Consider the following 13,576-nt stretch of genomic DNA (forward strand, 5'->3'; position numbering starts at 1 on the left):
GATAAATTTATCATGCCACTTCATTCCCTATTGTTGAAAAGTAGTAGTTTTCTTGACATCCACTAAACGGATCTCATCTAACTCAATGAGCTATTCCAGCCAGTGTTTCTAGGTCTTTGATAAGTCTAATCCCACTTCCAAAGCTATTCTGAGCATGCTGATTTCAAATTCTAATGGAAACAAGGGGGATTTCCCATAGACTAACTCAAATGGTGAAAACCTAGTTGTATTCCGCCATGTTGTCCTATACATGCAAAGAGCTTTTGGAAGTTTCTGAGACCAATCCCGATGATGACTTGCTACAGTTTTTGTCAAGATATTTGCAAATACCTTGTTTGTAATTTCTACATGTCCATTTTCCTGGGGGTGGTGAGGAGTTGTCACTCTGTGTTTAACCTCGTATTTCTGCATAAGCCTTCCTATCATGTGGGATGTGAACTGTGCTCCCCCATCTAAAATGATCTCCCTTAGAGTACCATATCAGGCAAAAATCTCTTCAAAAAGAAAATTTGCAACCACCTGTTCTATTGCTTTCACAACAGCTCTGGCTTCCACTCACTTAGTCACATAATCAGTGTAGACCAGAATGTGAACCTTTTGATGAGAAGGTGGGTTGAAAGGTCCAACAAAGTCAATTGCCCACTTCTCAAAAGGTTCGAGGACTATCTGGGGCTGTAGTGGCATCTCATCTGATTTCCCAGGCTGTCCCATCCATTGACAACTGTCACATCTTTGTACATAATCTCGGGCATCATGAAAGATAGAAGGCCAATAGTACCCCATTTGCAGCACCTTATGGCCTGTTCTTTTATCTGCAAAATTTCCTCCACAAGGGCCATCATGGGCATCCTTCAGTATCTCATAGATGTCATCCTCTGATACACAGCGCCGAATCTGCTGATCGACCCCTGTATGAAAGAGGTACCATGCCATCCATGAATATCAGGTACTATGATGAATAATTTTCCATTGATCCCTGTATGAAAAATGACGAGGTACCTTCCCTGTAGCAATATAGTTAGCAATATCTTCATACCACGGAGTGTTAGCAAAAATTGCAAAGAGATGCTCATCTGAAAAACTATCTTCAATGGGTGTACCTTCAACACTATTTTCTAACCTAGATAAAAAATCAACAACCACATTGTCCTTTCCTAGTTTATCTACTATGGTAATGTCAAATTCTTGAAGTAACAAAATCCATCTTGTGATACAACCAAGAGTAATGGGTTTATTCGTCAGATACCTGATTGTTGTGTGATCATTATGTACGCAGGTGGGATACCTGGTAATATAATGTCGGAACTTTTTGATGGCATAGATGACATCAAGGAATTCTTTCTTAGTCACCGTGTAGTTTAACTCACTAGGAGCCAAGTTCTTACTAACATAGTAAACTGCATATGGTACCTTATCCACTTGCTATCCCAAGACTGCCCCAACTACTGTTTGAGAGGCATTAGCATGAATATGGAATGGTAATTTCCAGTTCGACCCTCGAAGGATCAGAGTGCTACAGATAAATTCCTTGATCTTCACAAAGGCTGCATTACAGTCATCTGTCCACACAAAATTTGCATCTTTTGTCAGCAATTAGAAAAGTGGATGTGCTATTTTAGCAAAGCTTTCTATAAAGCATCTATAATAACCAACACAACCAATAAAGTTGTGTACCTTTTTGGGTGTTTTAGGTATTGGTAAGTGCAATATTACCTTTATCTCAGCTGGATCCATTCGAATTCTAGCAGTAGAAAGTAAATGTCCCAAGACTATTCCTTCCTCCATCATCATGTGGTATTTTACTATACTCAAAGAGACATGCGACCGTTTTCATCTTCCAAGAACTTTTTCCAGATTTTCCAACCCCTCCTCAAATGAATCCCCATATGGAGTGAAATCATCCATATAAATCTCAACACTGTCATCTACCAGATCAGAGAAAATCCCCAAAATTTCCCTTTGGAATGTCGCAGGCACATTACAGAGACCAAATGGGAGGACCCGGTATGCAAAAGTTCCCCAAGGGCATGTAAAAGTGGTTTTATCCTGATCTTCGGGAGCTATCTAGATCTGGTTGTACCCACTAAATCCATCCAGGAAGGAGAAGAACTTCTTCCCAACCAAAGTATCCAAGATTTGGTCAATGAATGGTAACAGAAAATGGTCTTTCTATGTTTCCTTATTTAATTCTTTGTAATCCACACATATCCGCCATTTACCATTTTTCTTGGGGACAATCACCAATGGGGAGACCCATTGGCTGTCCGAAATGGGGTAGATAAATCCCACATCCAACAACTTTTGAAGTTCTTCCTTGACAATGTTTTTCAGAGCAGGGTTCATCCTTCTCTGGGACTGTCTCACAGGATAACAGTCCTCTTTGATGTATATATGATGGGTGCAAAGATTGGCAGGAATCCCTTTCATGTTTGTGTAGTCCTAGGCGAAGGATTCTTTGTGTTTTCGAAGAACATCCAAGAGATATTTTGTCTGGGATTCTGATAGATCTAGATTAATATTTAGGGTCTTTCCTAGCTTTATTTCCATATAAATGTTTTCATGGGACGTAGTTATAGGTATTTCATCGAACCCATTTTTTGTTCCAATATTTTCCTGCGTTTCACAGATAAAGATGGACTCTAAAATTCATCGATTTGAATCTGAAATAGAATAGGGATCACTAATAAAAGTAGTAGTTGTGTCATCTTTTGTTTCTGTTTTCAACTGAAGGGCTTGTCCAATAGTAAGGACTGGTCTTAATTCCTCATTTTCAGATTCAGATTCTTCCTTTGGTAAAGGTTTCTTGTGGCCAGCTGGTTTCACTGATGGGCTAGGTTCTGCGGGAGGGTATAACACAAGATTTTTAGTAACCTGCCCATTTGAGATAACCATATGCCCAGAACGACACCCAATGTAAGCATCTACAGTTGCCAGCCACGGTCTTCCCAGAATTAGGGGATGGCCACCAGCTGGGGACTGCATTTGCAGTACTAGGAAATCCATAGGGTAGTGCCATGAATCAACTGAGATTGTGATATCTTCTAACTTCCCTACTAGCTTAACTGTAGATCGATCTGCCAGCTCTAACATGGTAGGTGTATGTTTCAGGTTTCGAAGACCCAATGCATGCATAGTCTCAGCAGTAATGACATTTATGGCAGCGCCCAAATCTACCAGCACATTTGGAATTTCTACTCCATTAATTTTCATGGTTAAAATTGGGTTCCCAGGATCCCCATATTTCATAGGCATGACCTTCCCCATCATAAAATCTGATAGCTTTCCCAACACATGAATTCTGAGTGGGTCCCTTGATTTCATTATAGGCTTCTTAGCACAATATTCCCTGAGGGTTTTTGCATATATAGGTATGTCCCTCATAGCTTGTAACAGGGGGATCTTAACAAACAAATTTTGTAACTCCCCTAACAAGTCAAACTCAGCTTGAGGGATCTACTTACTCAAAGCCAATCTTTCTGGATAGGGCAGTTCAGCTTGGTGTTTTTGAGTAATTAACGACTGAGGAGGTGTCTAATTTTTACTAACTCGGTTCGATTCCTCTTCAACTATTTCTGGTTCCTTTGCCTTGTTGTCAACTTGTTCAATGATAACAAGTGAGGGTTGAGCATCTACTACTCGCCTAGATCTCAAATTCATCTTATAAAGTTCTGCAATGGAGATGTTCTAAGAAGGTAGGTTGACAGTGTTAGCTTGTTGAGCCCCTTTATTGTTAGGATTTGGGTTGGGTTGGATCAGAAGTTGAGGACGAACAGGCTGATTACCAGGAGGCATATTAGAGGGAAACTAGAGTTGCTATTGTGGCATTGACTGGGGAAACTGCCCAAGAGGAGAAGGTCCATGCTAGTTCGAAGCCCAAGAAGAACTCGAACTAGCTTGAGGAGCCCATTACTGCCAGGGTGGAAGCTGGTATTGGGGCCACATAGGTGGATAAGGCATGGACTGAGGACCCATATTAAAATTACTGAAATACTGAGATGGATCTGGAAACATACCTTGATTTCCCATTGGTGGCTGAGGTTTCCATGGCTTTATAGGTCCCATAAAGTACAACTGCTCCATCTCTTCGCCTGTCCCTTGAAAAACCACTTTCAATCCTGGCAAGGAGGGGCATGAACTTGTTGCATGATTCAGCTCACAGATTGCACATTCCTCTATAGAGTTCAATGGGCATTCCCTCTGTGGATGCTTCTTCCTGCACTTTGGGAAAAATATAGCCATAGTTATTTCCAATTCCAATTGTTTCTGTTTTACTTGCAGCATGTCCATTTGTGCAGACAGGGTACTCAGGATGTCAGTCCTCAAGTTATCCAATAGATTTCCAATTTCTGCTTTTGTGACACCTCCACCAGATACTTTCGTTGACCAAATCCCTTGTTTATTCCTTGCAACTCCCCTTGAGCACTGGATGCACAACTCACAGATGGTATCGAAGTTCTCTTTTGATATATCTCCCTTTCCTACTATGTTTAACAACTCCAAAGAGTCCTCTCGAAAGGCCCAGAGAAGGATAATTTTCAAGATATCCTTATCCAGGTCAGAGTGACCTGATCTCTGCAATGTGTATTTAAAACATTCCACAAAGTCTTCCATGTTTTCATCCTCTTTCTGTATAAACTTGAAAAGTTCTTCCTTAATATCCCGTGATTTACAGTAGTCCTGATACTTCTCCAGAAAAGAGGTTTTCATCTCATCCCATGTGGAAATAGTCTTTCCTCCAAGACCCATTGTTGGGCCGCCAAATTAACATCAATTTTCACTCCATTTTCACCTTTATCCTCATTTTGTCACCTCATTTCATCATATTATCATTACATAGCCCTATATTTCCATTACCATATGAGTTTATATTTTCATTTTCCAAAGTTATTAATTTCATGTATTTAGAGTGAATTTATGATTAAAAGTTAGAGAAATAACATGTATTTGCTTATACCTAAAAGTGGCTTGAGTTTGATGACATGTGTAGATCATTTGGAAGTTTCCAAGGCACCCTTATGCGGCCTCCCAAGATCAAATTCGAATTTCAACTCAAGAGGTGGACCATATTCCAAGGAGAAAGATCATGGAAATTTTGATGTGTCATGGGATTTGTATCTAGTATTTAGGGATAAGTTGAGACAAGTATGGGTCTAGTATATATTTAAGGGATCTACATTTATTGAGTAGATATCCCTAATCCATGTATAAATAAGAAGAGCATCCTTCAAAGGAAGGGAGGAGGGAGAGAAAACAATTAACAGTTATTCATTAGCATTAGATTTATGTTCATTCAACATGAATAATACCACTTTCTCCAAATCATGAGTTATGAGTGTTGTTTGATTCTTAAGGTGTGATAGTTGTTCATGTGTGCTCATTGAAGAATGGAAGGATCCCCATACTGAGATAAGTACACTTTGTTGTAAAGTAATTTTGTGAATATACTAATTTTAATTATGATGTTCATCTTATTTCTTTGTTGTCAATACTTGTAGATAATTTCAGTATGAATTCATGTTATGGCCATGTTTTGTTGTGTGAAGGTTGATCTCCTTTCAGTAGCTAGTTTTGATGTGAGAAGGACAACCAGGAACTCCTAAGTTAGGAGTCTTTTCTCCATGAGCTAGATTAAATTGAAATAAGATTTACTTTCTCATATGCTTTCCTAGATTACATTTATGTGAATATTGATTCCCTTTCAGTATATAGTTTTTATGTGAGAAGGGCAATCAAGTCCTCCTAAGTTAGGAGACTCTTCTCCATGAGCTAAGAATTGAACTGAAAACAATATTTACTTGCTTTCATTTATACGCTTTCTTTCTTGCTTTCTTAGGTGTTTGGTAATGTTATTATAGGAAGATTGTAGAAGGACAATCAGGACTCTTGAACAAGAGACTCTTCTCTATCTTCTAAAGTAAAATAATTCCATTGATCAAACATTTTTTATGCTTTCATAAAATAGATCTGATAGTTTAGATTTGTAATATGCATTTCCATTCTAAACAAACTTCCTACACCTGTTTCATCTGAGGTCCCATATATTTTGGTTTGCTTCTAAGTTTACGATACCCCAGATTGATAAATTAAATGACAGGGATTTAGCAGACAACTAAATCGCCCAACATTTTGGTGCCGTTGCCGGGGAAGCAAACTTAGATGTAAGCTAGTTAAGAAGATTGTTTAGGAAGAATTTGTATTTAGGATCATTTAGGGTTAGTTGCATTTAGGAATTTTCATTTAAGTTTATTCTCATATAGAAAACATAGAAATAGAACACAAATAAAGAAACCCCCATTCACTAAAAAAACAAAAAAAACACAATAAAAACAATGAGTATAAGTTTGGAACAACTCGCTCAGATCCTAGCAAGTGTTAGGATCTCCTCTTCTTGCGAAGAAGAGATCTTGACAGCAGCCAAAAGCTTAACTACTCCTCTAGAAGAAAACAATGAATTAACATTTGAAGAATCATCCTGTATATCTAATGATGAACAATTATTTGAATAGGAAAATGAGGAGGATGAAGAGAAGTTGCAGCATGATCTGAATCAGAGTGGAAATCACGCCTATGAAAGCCTTATTGACAAGTGGTTTCGATGGTTTCAAACAAGTACGAGGTTAGATCAATTTTTTTTTTTTTTATTTCCTTAAATCACACTCACAAAAACTAGATTCGATCATCCTTGTATATTTCCGTTTTAAAATTGGGAAATTGAAAATGAATATATTTTTACTACTATTGCGTGAATGGTTACATTGGAAATTTAATTACATGTAATAGTTTGTAATTTTCAATTAGCATAGAATAGGTAGGATAATATTTTCAGTTTGAATAAGTATGCTCTCGTCCTGCGTCTTTGTACGATCTCGAGGATCAGAAAGTAGAATGTTTATAAATATTTTCAGGGTTGCAATATGCTTGTCTCCATTTGCTAAAAAAAATCATCTTAAATCAATAAAAGATCCTAGGTTGTTTTAAGGTTAGAATAAAATTTAAATTCTTTTTAAAAGATTTCAAATAAAAATTAGAATAAAATTCAATTTAAAAAAAATTAAAAAAAAATTAAAAAAATTAGGAATGAAATTCAATTTGTAAAAATAAAATCATCATAAATAAATTTAATTTCTTAATTGGAATAGAAATTTAAATTTTAGTTTCAAAAAAAAAAAAACAATACAAAATAAATTTCATTTTTCTTTTAATTTTTAGTTTTTAATAACAATACAATATAAATAAATAAAACAATTAATTTCTTTTTCCTTTTTGTAGTTTTTTAACACAAAACAAAATAAAACAATTTTAGTTTAAAAAAAAAAATCAATTTTAATTTAGTTTAAAAAATTTAATGTAACATAAAAATTAAAAAAATTATTTTAGAATAAAATTTCATTTTTTTAGTTTTTAACGCAACAACATAAATAAAGAATTAAAAAATAAAAAATAAAAAAATAATAAAGGATGGGAAAGAACTTCTGAGGACCTGAAACAAGAGCAAGATGATGTTGCCAAATGTTTGAAAAGGGTGATCTTGTTGTATGAAAAAACCCATGAATACACATGAATACAATTTGTCAGATGAAGTAAGCTGTAGGAAAAAGGACCCAAGAACATTTGACATTCTTCTGATGCACAAAGAACGGGTCTCCAACTGCGTTTTAGTTAACTGCATGAAGGGGAAAAAGTGGGAAAGCCAAACAAAAAGGCCATCTACATCTGCGAGTTGCTAAGGCTCGCTGGACACTTTACTCTTGGACTACACATACATTTTTGTGAGTATTTCTGGAACTTGCTAGCGGCCACAATGCGGCTTCTACTTCTTCTATAGAGGCAGAACACACTGCTTGTGTTCAGCGTACAACGTACAGATCATTGGCACAGATTATTGGATCTGAAATCGCATGTCTACATCTATGTTGTCTCATATTTGGATTGAAGGTTGTTAGTCACACCGACATCCAAGGCACATATGACACAACTTCTGAGAATCATTGACATGTGCTGCCACGCAGTGGTAGTTCAAGATTTTTAGGCACCACTTCGATTAGCATATGCCTCCAAACTACACTCAGGATTTTGTGACGAGCCTATCCAGAAATGGTGTGACTCCTAAAAAACACGAAGGAAATATGTAACAGATTATAGCAGAAGTCAACGAAATCGACCCATTGAGTGAGCTGGAAGGACCAAAAACACTATTTTCTGTAGACTTAAATGAAGAATTCATAGCAAATCATCAGATTCTATCAGATCAAATTTTAGCACAAAAAATGGAATTCGGTTGGGGGTGCAGCTCTGGGATCTATTTAAAGAGAACGCGGATTCTATCAGATCGAATTTTAGCACAAAAAATGGAATTCGGTTGGGGATGCAGCTCTGGTATCTATTTAAAGAGAACATAGGAGATGATTCCGAAAGTCACAAGTTCAAAATATTTGATTGCCTCTTGAAAAGAAAGAAGAAAGATCGGGCTGCATGGTTAATGGTGCCGAAGGATAATTTTATAGATACAGTGATGGGAAATTTTTGGATCATTTAGAGTGAAGCTTATGGTTCGGGCAAGTCAGGGTGGTAGACAGGAGACTACTGCATTGACACCTATAACACAGCTGGTTCACCATGGCTTTCTCTTTGTACCAGTGGGATACACCTTTGGCGATGGAATGTTTGAGATGGAACAAGTGAAAGGCCGCAGTCCCTATGGTTCTGGAACTTTTGCTGGTGATGGTTCACGTCAGACAAGCAAGCTAGAATTGGAGCAAGCTTTTCATCAAGGAAAATATCTTGCTGGCATTGAAAGAAACTCAAAGGGGGACCCTGATTTGCACAAAATTATTCTGCCTTCTGCCTTGCTTCAGTAGTTATTTCTAATTCTGTGCTTATTTAGCCTGGTTTACGTTTCCAGTGTTCAGTTCATAGTACCTTCCTCACAAAATATGTGAAGTGCAGGGTGCCTGGAGGTTTTGTTGCCCAGAAACTCATTGGGAAACTTTTCGATGAATCTAAGGGTGAATTAATAGTGTTTCTGTTTTAGCATACATTTCTGAAAGTAGCGTTGTCTCTATGAAACACGCCTTGTAAGATGTGCATCAAAAAGAACAACATTTCAGGGAGATTGCCCAAAGTCAGTCTAGGATCAATACCAACTGCCACCACATTATTCACTCCTTTCACTTTACTTTGGTGCATTTCCAACAAAAAAAAAAAACGAAGGGGGTGGTGCTGTGATTAAAAGTATTGAAAATGTTTTTTTTTCCTTCAATAAATATGAACATTTATTAACTGATGTGTTTTATGTTTATGGTGCTGCTTTTTCCAGTGTCTGCACCAGCACTTTCACCATTATCAGGTCAACATCGCTCCAATTCTTCATTGGGTTCTACTTCTGATTAAGGAAATACTTTTGATTAAGGAAATCGTGATCGTGTCTTAATGGATTTATTTATTTATGATTTCCAATCATTTTTTAATCACTGAGAGTATTCTTCTGTAGTTGTTGCCCCACGGAGTTTTTGGAGCCGAGGTTTTCAGGATTCAGACCAGAATAATGGTTTAGTTTTTTTATTTTATTTTATTGTTAATATTAGTTTAATTTAGTTTGAACATTTTATATATATATATATATATATATATATATATATATATATATATATATATATATATATATATTTATATTTATATTTTTTTTTTACTTTCTGTTTGTAAATTTAATAGAATGAATACAAATTAAAAAGAAATTTTCGGTTTAAAAAAATCAAAATAACCCACAACAAATTTTTGTGATTTTATTATTTTTATTTTATTTTATTTTTTATTTTTTTTTTTTTACAAAACAAATTTTAGTTTTATTAAAAAAAAACAACAAAACACATAAAAAAATTCAAAACTAATAAAAACTAATAAAACAATTAAAAAAATACAAAAAAAAAAATCAAAATCAATTAAAAAAACAACAAAACAATTGGAAAAAACAAATAAATTAAATTAATTTTTTTTACAAATGGAGGTTCATAACTCTTGAAAACAATTTATACTTTTTTTGGAGATACTTCAAAGGAGCTTGCGTGCAAAGGCAACAGGGAAAAAAATTCATTTCATTTTATTTTGGTTGCTAAGCATTCATACTCATTCTTGCATTTTATATCTTTCAAAAAGCTCTTACAATTTTCATGCAGGATTTGTACTAAGCTTTTACAGGTGTGCAATTATCCAAGTCCATGCAGATGTGATCTCTCGAAATCACATTCATTATTGAAAGCTCGAAGGAGTTAATTACAAATGTTGTGACATTTGTCGCTACACAGAGATCTTTTGCGTCATGATATGTTACCCACACTTCTCTTTCAAAGTCTCATCAGTCATCCATGTTAAAGTCCATTGATTCATTGCCTTATCCATCATGACTTCATACATGTCTACTTTTTTGAGTCGCATACATTTTTACCTTCTTTTCAGTTCATCCTTTTCCCTCACAAATAAACCAACCACATCTCTATATTGCCTTGTTTTCCTTGCCATAAAAATTGTTTGACCATAACATTTTGTATCTATAGTCATACCAATCATTTTGTACGAACTCGTGTTGAATAATGTGGGATTCCTTAAGGCCCACCTTTCAACAAGTCTTGACCCATCGTCCTCATCACCTTATCTGGGATAAAGACTAGAGTCATTATTAGTACCTTGAGGCTTGCATGCCTTAATGGCAAGTCTTCTCGCCAACGAACAATGGGAATACATTAATGTCCCTTGTTTGTTGGATCTTGCAAGTGGCTCGACATTAGCTCATTCATTCGCACTTCGCAAGATGTACTTGGGTACCTTGGCACTCATTGACATTAATGGTGAGTTTGCCTCGCATTGGTTAACGACATTCATCAATGGTCGGTAATCCAATGAATTCTTTCCATGTTCGACATCGACACATTCATTCACATGGAAAGAATTGTGCCACGATATGGGACGAGATGAAGACTATATGATTCAGGAGCAGATTATTTTATACTTTGGAACAGATTCAGTAGCAGTAATAAAGGATCCACATTCGCGACTTCATCCATCATATATGCAACAAAGATACAGATCACATTCTTGTATTATTCATTTCATGATTCAACAGCAGAAGCTACACTTTTCTACATATACACAGTTTGTCCACTCAGGTAAGTAAAGGTATGTTCTTTTCTAGCTTTTTATCATACAATTCCTTTAATACTAAAATTATAATTTTTGGAAAATGTTTCACCATGTTCATATTCACATTCATACTCCATTATCACCTTCCATATGTCATATATGTCCTTTCTACACATATCATCCTAACCAACATACTTTTTCCAAACAACTACTATTGCATTATGATTCAAATGTTACATGTTTTGCAAATAATGATCAAAGAAAGAATGGTTGATTAAATGTTTTCAAAGTCTTTTGATGCAACCCAAAAACAATGAAAGTATTGTTACACAAGAACCAATACTAATCAAATTTTGGTTGTCACACAAGAACCAACCAAAATAATATGTTGCAATCAAATGTTTTTAAGAGAGAAGACTTTGCAAAGAACAAAGTTGTCAAAAAGAAAATTATGTGAAGTTAAAAAAATTGATATCAGCCAAAGTTCATGTAAAAGCAAGACAATTCAAAAGATCAAATCATGATCAATGTAATAGATTGCATGAGGACATGCAATAACTTAAGTTGGGGGGTATGTTGGGCCGCCAAATTAACATCAATTTTCACTCCATTTTCACCTTTATCCTCATTTTGTCACCTCATTTCATCATATTATCATTACATAACCCTATATTTCCATTACCATATGAGTTTATATTTTCATTTTCCAAAGTTATTAATTTCATGTATTTAGAGTGAATTTATGATTAAAAGTTAGAGAAATAACATGTATTTGCTTATACCTAAAAGTGGCTTGAGTTTGATGACATGTGTAGATCATTTGGAAGTTTCCAAGGCACCCTTATGTGGCCTTCCAAGATCAAATTCGAATTTCAACTCAAGAGGTGGACCATATTCCAAGGAGAAAGATCATGGAGATTTTGATGTGTCATGGGATTTGTATCTAGTATTTAGGGATAAGTTGAGACAAGTATGGGTCTAGTAGATATTTAAGGGATCAACATTTATTGAGTAGATATCCCTAGTTCATGTATAAATAAGAAGAGCATCCTTCAAAGGAAGGGAGGAGGGAGACAAAACAATTATCAGTTATTCATTAGCATTATATTTATGTTCATTCAACATGAATAATACCACTTTATCCAAATCATGAGTTATGAGTGTTGTTTGATTCTTAAGGTGTGATAGTTGTTCATGTGTGCTCATTGAAGAATGGAAGGATCCCCATACTGAGATAAGTACACTTTGTTGTAAAGTAATTTTGTGAATATACTAATTTTAATTATGATGTTCATCTTATTTCTTTGTTGTAAATACTTATAGATAATTTCAGTATGAATTCATGTTATGGCCATGTTTTGTTGTGTGAAGGTTGATCTCCTTTCAGTAGCTAGTTTTGATGTGAGAAGGACAACCAGGAACTCCTAAGTTAGGAGTCTCTTCTCCATGAGCTAGATTAAATTGAAATAAGATTTAGTTTCTCATATTCTTTCCTAGATTACATTTATGTGAATATTGATTCCCTTTCAGTATATAGTTTTTATGTGAGAAGGGCAATCAAGTCCTCCTAAGTTAGGAGACTCTTCTCCATGAGCTAAGAATTAAACTGAAAACAATATTTACTTGCTTTCATTTATATGCTTTCTTTCTTGCTTTCTTAGGTGTTTGGTAATGTTATTATAGGAAGATTGTAGAAGGAAAATCAGGACTCTTGAACAAGAGACTCTTCTCTATCTTCTAAAATAAAATAATTCCATTGATCAAACATTTTTTATGCTTTCATAAAATAGATCTGATAGTTTAGATTTGTAATATGCATTTCCATTCTAAACAAACTTCCTACACCTATTTCATCTGAGGTCCCATATATTTTGGTTTGCTTCTAAGTTTACGATACCCCGGATTGATAAATTAAATGACAGGGATTTAGCATACAACTAGATCGCCCAACACCCATAAACCATTGTAGGGTTGTCCCCTTTAGTGTAGCGAGGAAGATTTTCAATTTCTTAGCATTCATGATATAATCATACCCCTGACATACAATATCAAATTCAAACAGGAACGTGTCAGGATCTTTCGAAGTAAGCCCATGAAAGCTAGGTAAAGTTGTTAAAGGAATGGGCCTAGTTGGTGCACCAGTCCCAAGATCCCCAATTGGGAAGGAAATAGTGGAGGTTGTAGGTGCCATGAATATCCTCCAATAATCACTAGGGATTTCAGCAGGTTCTATAGGAAATGATGGAAGGGCTCTTATCACAGGGGTTTGAGTTGCTTTAATAGCACTCCCTCTATCCCTTGGTGATAGAAGTGCCCCTACAACTTCTTCCTCTCTATCACAGTGGCTTGACCCTTCAGACCCCTTCTCTACAACTTCTTCTTCCCTACTGGAATGGGCTGGTCCCTCGGATGTTCGCTTGCAACTTCTTCTCCTTCTATTACC

This window comes from Pinus tabuliformis, chromosome 1_2 (genome assembly GCF_031772625.1).
Source record: "Pinus tabuliformis cultivar Carrire ecotype Pingquan chromosome 1_2, CPIR1, whole genome shotgun sequence".
Lineage (NCBI taxonomy): Eukaryota > Viridiplantae > Streptophyta > Pinopsida > Pinales > Pinaceae > Pinus > Pinus tabuliformis.